The sequence below is a fragment of the Acanthopagrus latus genome, chromosome 14, assembly GCF_904848185.1.
Source record: "Acanthopagrus latus isolate v.2019 chromosome 14, fAcaLat1.1, whole genome shotgun sequence".
Lineage (NCBI taxonomy): Eukaryota > Metazoa > Chordata > Actinopteri > Spariformes > Sparidae > Acanthopagrus > Acanthopagrus latus.
In genome coordinates, this window is record NC_051052.1 from 17,520,217 (window position 1) to 17,535,940 (window position 15,724).

General features: G+C 40.8%; 1 protein-coding gene across 7 annotated transcripts in view; it reads left to right on the forward strand.

The window, feature by feature from the left end:
* syt1a (synaptotagmin Ia) overlaps positions 1 to 15,724 on the forward strand; it is a 173,140-nt gene that overhangs the window by 25,688 nt on the left and 131,728 nt on the right. The window lies entirely within an intron of this gene.

A 15,724-nucleotide genomic window follows, 5' to 3' on the forward strand; every position in this document is an offset into this window, starting at 1 on the left:
TTCAGAAAAGGTGCCAAACCCATTCAGTGGCAGCAGAAAGGGCAACATCCATGTCAGAGTAGCACACTAGCAAACATAAACATCCTCGCCACGCTCAGCCCTGCAGCACCTCTGGACCTGCTCACAGATTATGAGAAGCTTCAATCAATAACTCCGGATCCCATCCTCCCACTCTGGCTGGCCAACCCCGCTAAGAGCCCCCGTGGGGCCTGAGCACCAGACAAACATGGACAGATGTCTCTGCGCTGGATGTGGACCTGTTACTTCCACGTGTCCTTGTTTTAAATCAATGGAAAACTTAGTTTGATGATACCATAAACACAACATCGTCTGTCACGGTGAGCAGGCTGGACTTGCTGCCGTCATTATGATCAACCAGGGGACTGTTTGCTATGCAGATTTGGGAGGAGTGGGTGCAATGAGGCATCACAACCACTAGATACTGCTGCAACCTGAAATCTGGCTGTCCCTCTGGAGAATCAGACATGACGTTTGGTGGCCATGGCGAGCCAAGGCAGTGTTGCGTAACATAACAACATCTTCATCTGTTCATCTGTAAATACCCAAGAATAAACAAAGACAGCTCAGAGAGATTCCACAGATAACACACAACCTCATAAATGCTTCAACCACAACCTCATAAATGTCCTACAACTTGTTTTTTTAATGTGTACAAGCCACCCATCATCAAAAACTGCATGACTATTGAAACAGTAATTTCTGGATACCTGTTAACATCTCTTTATTGCCCCCAGATTTCATTTTTGCCAAAACAAATTGCGTTGTAATTTGAAAAGGCCAGATCAAGATACTGTACTTTCATCAGCAATTCGCTCCTGCCCAGTCAGGCAGAGAGAAATTAATTAGATATGTCAGGATTCTTATTTGGGGAAGCTCAAATATCCCATGAACGTGCCCTGTCAAGCTGTTAAATTGCTGTCTGGCTGGATCGTGTGCACATCATTCTGTCCTCTAAGTGGCCCGTTGTTGTTATTTCCAGTTTGTGTGACTGTGATAAGCTATTTGTTCTACTTCCAGGAGAATATATCCTCTCTGGACAGAAAACATTCACTTTGCTTGACCCCTTGCTGCAAATCACCAGTTGCTGATTGAGCCTGTCTATCAGAGGTGTTCCAGTAAATGATGTTGTCCCTCTGTGTTGTCTCACTGTCTCTCTCTGTGTACAGTAAACACAGTCGGTGACTCATGACTCCATCTCAAGCTTTGGGGTCACTACATACTAACTTGCTCTCTGTTTACCCTCCGTCTACCTCCTATCTTCGACACTCCTGCCTGATATCTCTCCCCTACTCACTCTGTCCATCATCCGCTCTCTGGGTATATAATCCTTTGTATGCATGCACAAAGAGATTCGGTGGAAAACACACAGCCACGGGGCAGTGTCTGGTTCGCTGAATTTGCTGGATGAATATGTTTAGAGAAGACAAGAAGAAAGGACACAGTTTTTCCCTGGAGTATAATATCATTCATCTAATGTCAATTGAAATTGTCCCACAGAGGCTAAATTCTCGCTCTCTCCGTTGACCTGCTTCATCAACCCTCCTTTGATGTTTATTTGATACCGTTTCTGAGCTTGACGTGCCTTAGAGGCACCATTGCATTCTCCTTTGAATGACTGGAACGCAGGCCAGACCTGTGTTAACAAAACAGACATTATGTTTATTGAATGTGACCCAGATTCTTTAAAAGAGTTTGGATCATCAGGGGGTCTACACAATTACCCTAAGAGTCAGTGAATCACGCTTTTGCTTCCCTGAATTTCAAATCCTTCACATTAAGCCCAGTTTATCTTGTAATGTTATTTAAATCAGGATTTGTTGTTGTTCAGAGGCTTAAAGGGGCAGTGGCTCCTGTAATCTGATACAGCCTAGTGAACTAGTCTTTAAAATGTTGAATCGATATGTAGCTAAACACACTGGGTCTCCAGTCTTGGTGCCGTGCCAGCATGTGGAGCGAAACGACTCCTTGGCTGTCTTTAAAAATAACTCGATGCTCAGTTTGGCTGTGTATTGCTGTGTTTTGTCCTATTTCAACCTTGTAGGAGCTGCACTACTTTCACACTTCCTATGAGGTTGACCTCCACAGGGCTGGAGACACCGTCTGTCACATAGAGAGAGTGTGTGTCTGTGCGTGTGTGTGTGTGTGTGTGGTTTTTAATGACATGGTGGGATGTTGTTGTTGCCTTGCTGTAAAAAGGCTTACGCCCTCGAACAAGCATGCATTATCTATCACTAAATTTTCTAATTAGAGTCGCTGATGATATTGTACCTCCATATAATATAATATATGCATACAGATGGGTCACATAAGACCCATTATATTCGAAAGACTCAAATAAATTGAGCAGAGAAACATAATGAATGCAGATGCTTCTATACAGGGCACCACGGGTCAATTAATGGTTTGATGATATGAAAATGATGTGATCTCAGCACATTTGAGAGCTATGGGAGGTTTTTAAAGCCTGGTATATTATTTGCCATTGTCAGCTACTAGCCTGTAAAAGTTCAGCTGATGGATATACCCATACATCCGGCAGAGTCTAAATGCCTGAATAACCAGAGAGGTAGGAGCAGAGTCAGATTCAGCACCACAGCTTACAGGACAGCTCCCTCCCTCCTACCGCAGCAGCAGTCAAGGCTGAGTCTCGTAACAGCAGCCGACTTCACATAAACTTTCTCATTAACTTGTGTAATGAGTTGAGCGTATAGACGCAGAGAGTCCCAGACCCCTTCGTCCCCCGGGTGTCTCCTTCTGTCCCACCATCAGTCAGGGAGTCAGTGTGTCAGATGTTTTATTCAACACAGCTGCGTGTATTTTTGGCACCTGGCTGCTTCATCAGACACGAGGGAGGGAGGAGGTGTGTGTTGTGGGTCTCTAGAATGGGGTCACGATTGCTTCATGTTTCCAAACCTGCCGGACCACCGCAGGCTAACATCAAACAACCAGAACACCTGTTTCCAGACAGTGTTCCTCGTTCAGCCTCTGCTCAGATGAAAGGGCCAGAAAGTTTTCGACTGGGGGGAAATTGCACCAAGATCAAAGACGCGGCGTTGTTTAAATGGTGGAACAGAATGGTTCTCAATTTACGAATGTTCTGGGGTCTGTTTATGATGCAAAGTTTATTCCAAAGTAACAGATTGGCTTTATGATGTCAAGGACATGTGACCTGCATGAGGCATCAGAACTGCATTCAAATCATATTTTCAGATGGACAACTCAGAGTCTCATCTTCCAGTAATCACGTTTTCATCAATGTTTTGCCTGAGCTATCGATTGTTAAACTGCAATCATCTTAGCTCGAAGACTGATCACTGCATTAGTCATGTTGTGCCAACCTTATCGTGACATAATGATGTTATAGTCATGCCAATGCACATTCTCCAGCTGAAAGTTTTAGATAATATGTTCAAAAATATTTACATGGTGGACCTGTCTCTAAGCCCCTTAGCCCAATGCTGAATTCTAAAGTCACAGAAATGTCAAAATTTCCATGTTGTCATAGAGAGTGAGAGAGAGAAGAGCCCGACACCGGCTGAATTTCAGTGGCCTGAGTCTGAAGTGAATCCCCCCAGAGAAAAATGGCCCTCGTGCTATCTTTCATTTCCTCTTTCACTCTGAGAAGATATCAGTTGAGTGAAGAGAAGCCGGCGAAGCAAAAACAATATACATATTGGATTACCACACCGCAGGTGGATATCTCCAGCCTGCATTCATGACCCGGAATCGAAAGGAGTGCTAAAATTTGCATCGTATAAGTGAAAAGTGAAAGGATAAACCAACATGCACATAATTGTGTCCATGCTCCCTGCATAAGGATGTTATCAGCATCCATGTGCCTCTCCATGCTTAGCCATATAGTTCATGGGGTTATGCTCTTAGAGGGTATTTAGGAAGCCACAGATGATTATGAGGTGGTCTAACCACAGAGGATGAATTACACCTTTCAATGGAATGACACCCTGCTGTTTGAAAATTAATTACAATTTTAAAACTGAACGCAGTGAAGAGACCAAAGAGAGAATGCCTCAGTAAAAACCCTCTTCGTTAAGAATTAAATTAATCGTAGTGGAGGCCTCCAAATTAGTCATAAAATATAGAGGATAGTCCTGAACACAAAAAAAAGATCAAGAGCTTTTGCTGCACTGATGATGAGCTGCTTTGAGAGCATCAGAGGATTTGGAAATTGAGCAAAGACAACACACCATGAAATGCCATTGCGTAGGGCAAGCAGTCTGCATGGGCCAAAACAGAAAATGTCCCGTCCTCCTTTAATTTACCATAAAATGATTTTCCTCCCCCCTTTATAGAGTCTACTGAGGTTAGCAGCCATGGTTCCGCAAATATTCATTAGGCATAAATACAAAATCAGAGCGATTTGCTGGCATCAGCCACCTTTCGCCCTGTCAATTTGAATGCATGGCATATCCGTAATTCATTCACTTGCCATAATGGGATTGCACCGCTGTTGTAGTGGCAACCTTCAATAACTGAAACTCCAATAATGGACTGGGTCCCTTTTATCCTCTGCCTGCCCTGCACCTACATCAATGGTAATGATTTTGTTCCTCATCAAAGTGTGGAAATACTGTATTGAGGCTTTGCTGTTCACTTCACATTCATTAAGTGTGCCTTTAACCAACTGGAGATCTTTGTATTTTTGCCTCACATATTTCTGGATATTAGAGAGGAAGTGCAGTGTGAGATGAGTCTGAATATGGCTGAGGATGATGCAAGTTTGTGTCTCAAACCAGGCTTCAGACATCCTCAACATATACATTTTTAATTATCAGGGCTGATGTTTATTTTTGAGGGTTGAAGAAATCTGACAAGTGTTTTCATCAGATATGCATTTAATTTCATTAAACATTTACAAACATTTCTTTAAACAGACACTTTTTACATTTGAAAACAAGTTGCCATCTTCCTTAGTTGTTAAGAAGTATGCTGCAATGAAGTTTTGCTGTGGGACATGGGACGAAAGACATTTTTTGTGGACTTTGAAACGTCAACTGACTTTCCACGCCTGTATTTAAATTTTGACGGTCAGCCTATTCTTTGATCTCTGAATGTAAACTTGATGTAAACTTCATCTGTACTAGCCCATTGAAAGTGTAGTCATTACAAGCACCAGTGCTTCTGTAAATCTCCAGACATTCTCCAGAAAATGTGGTCAAAATGTCCAGTGGGTATCAGAGAGAAGACAAATTTGTCAGGTTGTTGACAGACTCACTGAAGTGGGACAGCAGCTCGCGAGGGAGGGAGTGACTTTGTCTCGTCTTTCTGCAGCTCAGACGGTTCATATGAATTTGGGTTCAAAATAGTGACAACACAGAAAAATACCCTGGAAAATGTTTTCTTTATAGTTAGTAAGTCTATCCATGTGAGTAGCAGCAGTGATGCCATTTAAACATAAAAGTTAAGAACATTTATGATCTTCTAATGCTTAGTGAATGTATAACAGTGAGGTAAAATGTCAGTATCTTACCAGGACAGAGATACATTTGATTTGTTGCATGTCAGCTCTAATACGCCTCAGATATCAGAGAAATGGAGGTGCTGCCATAAGTGGCAAAGGGAAGGAATGAAAGATAGAGTGTTCATGAGCAGCCAGTGATGAATTACATGGTGGAGGGTTTGATTAGCTTTTTATCTGCTCACGGGACTCTGGGGGATGAGCTGAGATTGATGGGCTGCAGAGAGCTGACATGGTGTTTATTTGGACGCTGCATACTTGGCTGGAGTGCAGCATGCCACAGAAAGATGAGCAGCAAAAGCTACCCTCTTAACACACATTTATCAGCCCTTGTCCTTGATGGTAGCCTTGCTCGTCTTAGTCAATTTAAGGAAGCTGTGCAGCCGCTAAATGTCAACAAAGCGGGCACATCTTTCCCGCTGTTTTCTGAGACAGTTTCAGTTAGCTTGCCTGGAAAGGGCACGGGAGCGTCTCAGTGATGAACACTCATGATGTTAAAATCCCAAAATCGATGCACGAGTACAGTATTGATCCTCTGCATTTAGTCCCACCATGTACAGGTGTTATCTCTGCTGCCACGGAGGGAAGCACTCAAACTATGCCATAGATTTTCACCGAGGTCCAAGGTCACCTTGAGGAATCTTAATAGGAAATAAATCTAGCTTGCTAACATTTAATAAGATAATGACTGAAAGCAGGTCAGAGTACACATGTGAGGGGGGAACGAGTATCTTCAAACACCTGCAGCTTATTTACAGCATGCCAGAAATAACTGGAAGCTAATCATACGTGAATAATAAGCTTGGAAAGAGAATCTTGGCGAAGAAATCCCTTTGGAATTGAAAACTCAGTGTTGATTAATAATGAATAAATCCTATATTATTCTGATAGAAGTCCTGGACTCAACAGAACCTTAATCAGATTAACTGTATTTAATAGAATAAATATTTAAGACTTGGCAGGCAGGAGTACATGAATAGCTTGTATATCTTTAATCATGTCGTTAGTGATATACATGGCTCACACACACAGAGACTCTTGAAATATGCAGTTGATCTATGAATTAATGAAACCTAAGAAAATATAGATGCATATACATTTTTAGGCATGTGCAGTATACATTTGTATTTGGTTTTTTATTCATCATTCATCATCATTTTATTAGTTTGTGGTTTAAGACTTGGAGAATGACACTGGGATTAGAACTGCAACTATGTTGATAATCAGTGTCTTTTCATTTTTCAAGCAAAAATGTTGACTGTTAGTTTGACAAACTAAGCAACTTGAGGACATCACATTGGATTTTTGAATTGTGATGGGAGTTGGTCTCATTTTTTGACGTTTAATAGATTAACTGAATAATGAATTAACCCTGAAAAAAGTCTGCTGATTAACTGATAACAGTCCTTAGTTGAAGCCGTAACTGCTATCCACATTAAGACGGTATTGGAGGGATTCATGATGTTTTGAATTCTTTTAAAAAAGGCTTTTTGTCATGATTTGTTATTGAGAGACCTATTACTGTTCAACATGGTAATTATGTCTCCTTAGAAAAAAATCCTTTGAGACAACAGTGGCTTTCAAAAGATTTATTATATGCCTTACACAGATAAATCACTATAAACAATAGATCTGTTTAGAGTTAGATTGAACTATACATTTATTTGAAGGAGTGTAAATAAAGCAGGAATTGAGGGTTTCTTTAAGTAAAGACACAATAATTGTTTGTGTTAAGAGCTTAAATCACAAAGGAGAAAAAAACAATGTGGATTTGTGTTTTAGTAGTATGGCAGACACTGTGTGTGTGCAGTTTGTCAACATCCATTTAACTCACTTTGAGCTAATACCCTGTATTGAGCAACAAGCAGGCGTGCTCCAAACAGAAGCCAGAGCTTAATAGCCACGCCTAATAAAACCTAGTATTTCTAAAATGGGAATCAGTGCATCCAAAGTGTCTAAAACAGTTGGGCTAATGGGCTTTGATGACAGTCGATGTGCAGACCTCATCTTTCCTCATAGATTTATGGGATTGGAAACCAAAGGGCTCATATGCTGGTAAAGTGGATATGGATTGATGCTGTTTACAAAGCCTTATGCACAGACACACATAAGGAGGGAGTATTAACCTCTGATCACTTGTACAGTGAACAGACCTTTTAAATCAAGTTTGCTGTGGATATAAATAGACGAGGATACATCTTACAGAAACAACTGAACAATCTGTCAACGTGCATTTGGCCTGTTCCAGTCTTTAAATGTAACCCTGTGTTTTGAAAACAACATAATGGTGAGTTTGAGTGTATCTCCGACCAAAATGCTTAATTTCTTTGGACATCGATGATTGGAGAGATGCAAACTGTGTAAAAGCGCTAACTCCAGCTAAGTAGGCATCAGTTTCCTCTCTAGAGTCTGTGGCCTATTGGTATGATTTAGCAAATTTATTGATGTAGTGAATTTGGACTCCCTCGTCGCTGTTTCTTCACAGTCAAACCAGTCATGTTAAGCTTGCCCTTATTGTGACTTTCACTCAGGCTGACATTGCCTGTAGCTTCATGATAGATGAGTTTCAGCCCTGTCGGAGTCATGTGCGTGCCTGCCTGCCTGCCTGCCTGCCCGATAGATGGTCAAACTAGTAATCATGCCAATTGAAAAACCTGCTCCAGAATTGGATGAAAGATTGAATTTCTCAAAACCTCCACAGAGCTCCCTCCGCTGTATACCTGGAGCTGGTTTGTTCTCCAGTTATTGTTCAACGTCTCTAATGCAAATTGAGGAACGCTAAATCTCACTTGAATTGAAATATCCCTTTCATGCATGAATCATTTAATCCCAAAGTTATATTTTTCTTAAGTGTTTGTTTTTACTCTTAGCTGAAAATCCATGCCAGTTACTTATTTGACAGATTTAACAGGTATTATTTTCATTTTGCAACCCTAGTTTTGTAAAATGATGAATAAATTAACCTTGTATTCCACGGTATCGAACACCATGCATGAACGGATAAACTAAGTTTGAATTAAAATCCCTCTTCTCAACTTGCTCCTGCCTAGTGCCTTTGCTTTTTCTCCTTCCAAAGTGAGCTCTTATGGTGCATTTGGACTAGTGTAGCGCAGTTGACAGTATTTACAATTTTAGTCCAGACAGCAGCTGTGTTTGACTAGCTGAAGTCAAATGCTAACATCTAAGCTACTGGGTGAACTGTACAGACAAGCAGCCTAACAACAACTGCACAAAAGCCTTCCTGAAACCCTCTTTCATAGCATCACCCAGTACAGCTCTGAATTTATATGCAAATGCAGCTCCAGTGAAGTGTCAGTCTTAAATTAGTCGGAAGTAATCCTGCACTTTTTCCTCTCCCCTTCATCACATCTGTAACAGCCATATCACGCGTTGCTTTTTGGTTTCAGTCCTTTACACGTAAGATGCTTTACTGTTCGTAATCATGGGATGATGAAGAAGAATCTGCAGGTTTTTACTTTCAAAATTACTTCTTTTTCATCATGTTGAAAGCTTCCCAAAACTCAGAAATGTGGTGTTTTAACATTTGCATCAGATTGAACTGTAATGCTACAGCTCCATTTTCTAGTCCCAAGCTCATTTGTCTGAATGTGTGCCCCAAATATATTGAGAAAACCTTTGATAGTGATGATATGCTGTCTCTTTATGCAACCTTTTAGAGGAATAGATGAAAACAGGATTCTTGTAGTTCTCAAGTCTGTTTGATGAGTGTTCTACCAACCTTAATGAGCACCAAAGAGAGCCATGCTCTCTCTCTTTGTAACCCACTTTCCATTTCCTGAGGTATTTTCTTTGACAGAATACCAGAAAATATGTACATTTCAGGTTGAAAAAGGAGGTTAGCATGAAACACAAGCCCACCCTCAAAGTCCTATGTGGTGAGGTCTGACGTTGAACATAACCCATTTTCAAATCTAATCAGCAAAAGCTGCATTTGTGGTTTGTTTATTGTGCTATAATGGACCCCTTGACACATAATACAATATCATAATATAATATTCATCAGATAGCATGCTGTCGACAAACTCTTGGATAACCACAGTGTTAATAATTGAAAAGGGCACAAGCTTCAATGCAAACATAAGGGCAGGGATAGATGCGTTGTGTAGTAATGGCTCAGATCATGGTGTTTTCACTGCTGCATCGGTCTGTTGAAAATAAAAAAGATAGATTGTATAGTTGTTTATACTATTCATATGTTGACCATATGGTTAATGATATTAAAACACAATTTTATCAGATATTAAATGAAGGAACCCGTCTGTCCAAGGCGCCTGTGTGATACTCTCAATGGTTTCTGGTAAATTCTTATGACGGCTGCCCAGACCTGTCAGCATGTATAACTCTTACAGTCCTCTCTGACGTCCATTCGAGTCCTCAGAGAAGGAGGTGGAGGTTTGGCAAACGGGGCGGAGATGCCGGAGAGCTGAGGTTCTTCCAGTTCACCACAGGCAAGAGCTCCCTCCACCCAGCCCCCTGCCCTTCTTTTGGCTCAAAAACCAGCAGTAAAAGGTCAAAGCATCCACTGCCGCCTGACGCGTTATTTGCCCTTTCTGCTCGCCAAGATCCCCCATTGACCTCCAGTCACATTCCCTCCCTCTCTGGTGATCTCCCGCAAATGAGATTTAAACCAGGTCTATGTGTTGTTCTCTACCTTTTAAACAGATTATAGTGTCTATTACTGAACCACGGAAAATATATGAATTACCTCTGATGTAGTGCTCTTATTGTGTCCTGTTTTCATTAGCTGTGTCACTGTGCTCTCTTTATCTTACTTAACACTCCATTCTCTCATGTACTCTGTTTTCCAGGCTATGATATTTATACAGGGACCTTCAGTAAAAACCACATGATGATGTATAAGAACGAACATGTTTGTGACAATGCATTATTCAGAAAAAAACGATCTGTTTATTGAATGTTTTACTTAATTAAACACATTTAGACATACGGATATGCAGGTTTATTTTCCATTTGGTGGGTAAATCTCTGAAGGCAGAAGGCCACGCTGGCAAGAAATTGTTTGTACCAAAATAGTCATGTGATTAAAAAAGAATTGCTACCATGTTTTACAGTTAGAGGGGACTAAATGGTGATTAACGAGGACCATGTAACATCTGAAATTGACATCATTTTATGGGAAAGCATGTGGGTGCCAACCATAGACTTAAAAGTTTGGACCCATTTAGTCCAAATAGAATTGCTTGACAGTTTTCTAGCTTCAGGGTTTAATTCACGGTCATCAGTGGATTGAAAACTCATGATAGAAAGAGTCATAATTGATCTTGTTTGCAGTTCAAGGTGTTCTGTCAGCAGTTTATAGATTTTTCTTTTTTAACAGTGTGCTTTAGGAAAGATGCATTTTGGTTTGTGGGGGAAGTTTCCTCTACTGTGAGTGGTCACTGGGCGAAATTGGACCGTGGTGTGCATTTTCAAGTTATTTTACTGCAGCATTTTTTAATAATAAAATATTAAACTCATATCAATATGCATATATTTTGGCTCGTACAAATATGCCTGGCTGGTGCATTTTGTTCATCATCCAATCAGCTTGGCTGGTGAGTCAAAAACAACGTTTTGGACACTGGTAATGGTTACAGGCTTACATTGTATATCACTGATGCAGATCTTGATTCAAATATTGTCTCTTTGTTATTCCCTCTCCTGCATGTATGTAGGATGAAACAGAAGTGGGAACAGATGAGTTGGAGAAGGATTTGGAAGCATAAAAATGACAGAGATTGACCCAAAAAATATATGGCAACTACACAATAAAGAACATTCCCATTTTTGGTACATTTATTTTATAGACTGCTGTTATTTTTCTAGTAACCAAAGCTATATGCCAAAAGCTGTGATAAGGTGACATCCTCCTAAAGGGAAACCCAATATAAGATAGCTGTGATTGATGTTATGCTGATTAAATCTTATCCTGTTTGTAGGTTATTTCTCTGTTATTGGAAATATGCAATATGGATTCTGGCTTCAGCATTTTCATCTGTATAAATGACTTATCTTGACCGAATCCTGAACTGGGAGGATGTTATCTTGCACCCTGAATACTCAATCTACCAGCATTCATAGCACAATATGTATTGAATGATGAGCGAGATACTGTAGCCCCACCTGCTGTACAGGAGCATACAATGTCCAGGCCATGTTTCAAATGCACAGCCAGGAGAGAGACTTGGAGCACATCATGGCTTATTATTTTTAGGCTGCATGCTTCTGCTTCTCTGCCCTGTAATTATGCATGCAACTGGCACACGGCAAGTTATTTATACTGTGGAGTGTGTTGCCCAACTGCCACGAATCTTCCGATTGGTGCAACTGCTTTTCTAGGTCAGACAGTGGATCACATACACACACACACGCACACAGCCAAATATTCCCTCTTTACACACAACCAAATGCTTCCACCGGGGAAGGTGATGTGCATTATTCGCCTGGTTGCTCCTCTTCCTCCCCAATCTAAATATAAACATGACTCACAGCGAGCGATGTCACTTGCACTGACTCAAGATGGCGGCATACCTTCAGCGGTTCTTTACCAAGTCTGACAGGTTCTCCTTTCCCAGCTTTCGTTTGTTTATTTATTTATCCAACTGCTGAGGGACACACCCAAGCTTCACAGTATGCTCCTTCCTGTCAGTGAAAGACCTATAATTGGTGTTGCTTGGGAATAATCTATAGGTAATAAACGTGGCTCTGCCAGCTGTTGTGCGCTGCTCAGTGGCCCCAAGGGGTGGTTATCAGGTGGGTGCTCATCTGGCGGCTGCAGAGGCAGGATGCGATCTGGCTCTGCCCCATCGACTCTCTTTCTCTTCCGCTTTCTTTCTCTCCGTCTCTCTCCTTCCCTCTGTCTCGGCGTCTCCTGGGTGTCTGTTCCCTCGGACAGGAGTTGGTGTAAACGTAGCAGAGGAGAAATGTATCAGTGCATCATCCTGTTCTCAGTCTCTGGCAGTATTTTTGCTTATAAACAGAATAAACAACATGGATATTGGAGGCAGTTAGGATGCAACATTGGCGGTGAAGTACGGTAAGAATCATGTAGATACAGCATATTTAATGGTTGTCTAACCAATAAGTAAGTAATGGAATGTATAAAAACACATTTACTCAACTACTCTACTTAGTTACTTGTACTTTACTTCAATATTGCTGATTTTTTACTTCCATTACTTCCTTCTACTTTACTTTATATATTTCCCATCCATTACATTTTGGAGGGAAATATTGTACTTTTACTCCACTACAGTTATGTCAAATGAAAAACAAACAAATTCTGACAATCAGGAAAAACTGAATATCGTATCAGATGATCATCCAGGCCGGTAATCGGTCGAGCCATAGTTTACAGTATAAACATCCATGTAAATATTTGTATAATGTTGTATAAAACACTTTTACTTATACTTTTGACAGTAAGAGTTAAAAGACATTTTCTGGTTTCAGATTCATTTACTTTTTTACTCAAGTACAATTCTTATAGGAGACTTTTACCAAAGTAATGTTTCTTACTCTTATGACCTTTATGATGTTTCACTGGTCTGTGGCTAAAGATGAGAAGCTGCTAGCTGAATGTGTTGCACACTGCTCTTTGCTAGTAAGTGAGGAGAAATATCAGATTTGTTACCGTCAGATCTTCGTGTATTTTGCCAACCCGGCTGTCAGAACAGAGTCAACCGCCAGTGCGACCAAATGATTTTTCACATCCACACCCTCTAATTTTCACTCTCATATGCAGTGAAATGCTGCACTGTAGAGCCCTTCTGTCATTAAGGAGAGCAGTTGGACAAAACACAGCAAAGTAAAGAAAGGATTGGATTTTGAGCCAATGCTTGGCGTAGAGGATGAGAGCTTTGAGCTCAAGTTGAGCTCAAAAGTTTAAACAAAGGATTTGGACCGCTGTCTACTATCTGCTAGCTGTCTATCATTCCCAGCAACCACCCAGCCTACTGCTACTACCTTCCCTGAAAATTACACAATGCAACCAGATAAATTGAAATAAAGACCTGTGAAAGAGACAGTCTGCTCTGATCCTTTTCAAACATTCAAAAATGATGGTGTTTTTACTGGAAAATCTTTTGCCAACAGTTCTGACAACAACCTCACACATCATCTTGTAGTTTGTTCACTTAGCTGAATTGACATTAATTAGTTGTGCAGGCTATAGTTGTCATTTTTATGGCAAAGTTGACTAAAAGACCAAACTTCCATGAAAAAGTTTTACAGCTTGTTAGAATATGGTTAATGTACACTTCCCACATATCCATAATCATTGTTTGAGCTCATTTCAGTTCAAGGTGTTGGTCTGACTGCCAGCTTTGTCACCATATCGATCATCCCAACACCACAGACGATGCCTCATTGGTCATTGTTCCTTGACCAACCTTCAATGTATTTTTATTTTCAGCTCCTTTATCACCTCCATCCATCACTGCAACACATCCCTTCTCTCTACTTTAGAAAGAAGATATAAGGAGAACAAGTTTCATTTCATTTTGTCCATCTGTGTGTCGAGATTGGCTGATTTTATAACTGTTGATAACACTGTCAGAATTTCCCTGAATACAAATGAAAATGTTCTGATACTCTCAGAGAAGCTCTCGGTCACATTGCACTTGCCCGTGGCCTCAGTGGGTGAGGTCTGGTTGTTTCCAACCCAGACAGGCCGGACTGAATGCCTGCTGCCTAGAGGAAAAAAACCTTTAAAGTGCTCTCTGTCACTTTACATTTCCATCCGTATATTAACATTGCAGGCTACAGAGCAAGGGTACACTAGAGAACATTAGCCACTACTTAAAGCACACGTCCCTCAGGCTACAAGCTCAATGTGTTGACCAGCAGCTTGAAAACCTGGAAAGGTTTTGCTCAACAAAAAAAGGTTTTAGTCCACATTTTATTAGAACCTGATCATCAAATACAATACCTCTGAATTTAATTTTTTATGTTGATTTGCCTTGTCTTGTCCCCAACTTTATGCTGGTTCAGCTTTCTCTTGCCTTGTTGAAAAAAAAACAAAAAAAAACAAAAAAACAAAACACAAAATGACCTTTGAAACCCTCTGGAGAAGGACCAGATGTCCTCTGGTCTTGGTAGTGACGTGGTACATGGCTCCTTCTCTAAGGCCAATATTTGTGCTTGGTGAGACGTAATTTCTTGATGTGCACTGTGTCCCAGTCCACTTAATGAGCAGCCACTGTAAAACAGGAGATTTATAGTGCAGAGTCTGAAATGGAAATGTACCAGTATGGTATGTTCAAGAGCTCCCATCAGCGTCATGAGTCATATCTACGTCAGCATTGACCACCCGTTGTTGAAGAAATGTGCAAAATAACACCTAAACCTAGAAGTGTGGATGCCTCTATGCGTATGGGCATGTAGCCACAGCTATTATGAAGAGACGACTCTATTCTATAGTATATACATCAAGATGTGCATGAGTTTATGTGCTCTGTGGTTTGTGGTGTCCCACAAGCTTTCCAGAACAAACTAATGAATATGAATTTCTTTCGGGTACATACCAATCCTCCTCTTTCTCACCCACCCCTCCTCCCAACAGTCCCCTCCTCACGTCTCCCTCCAGCTTCGCACGACTGTAGTGGTGCAATCTTCACATGCAAATCTCCTTGAAGGTGGGTGGGCAGTTGATGTGGCCAACTTGGGGTACGTAGATTACATTTGCATGTGATTTGAGGGGAACAGGGGCTCAGTGGGAGCTGCTATGCAGGAATAACGAGTCAGTAGAGGGGCCTGATTGCACTCTTCACTCTTCAAATTACTTTTTGTTTGTTGTCAACAAGGACCGAGGTTCGAGGTTTCTCGTACACGTGGTTTTGTCTTTGGACTGTGAACCATGAAGAACTAGCGTGTCCTTTACTCCTTTTGTATGTTATTTACACACAGTTGCCAGTATTGTTATTGTAATAGAGAGTCGAAGTCCCTCCCCTTGGGTGGACCATCATGTGACCTAATGTCAGAAAAAAAAAGAAATATATTTACAGTAGTTGATGTTAAGAGACAAATACATTTCTGATCCCTTTTAAATTTTGACATGGATTTCACATATGAATAGGAAATTGCAAAATATCAACGCATTCCCGAGGAGACTTTGTTTGAGGAGGATTTCTATTCTTCTAGGCAGTTACACACACACACACACACACACACACACAGATATACATATATATATATATATATATATAT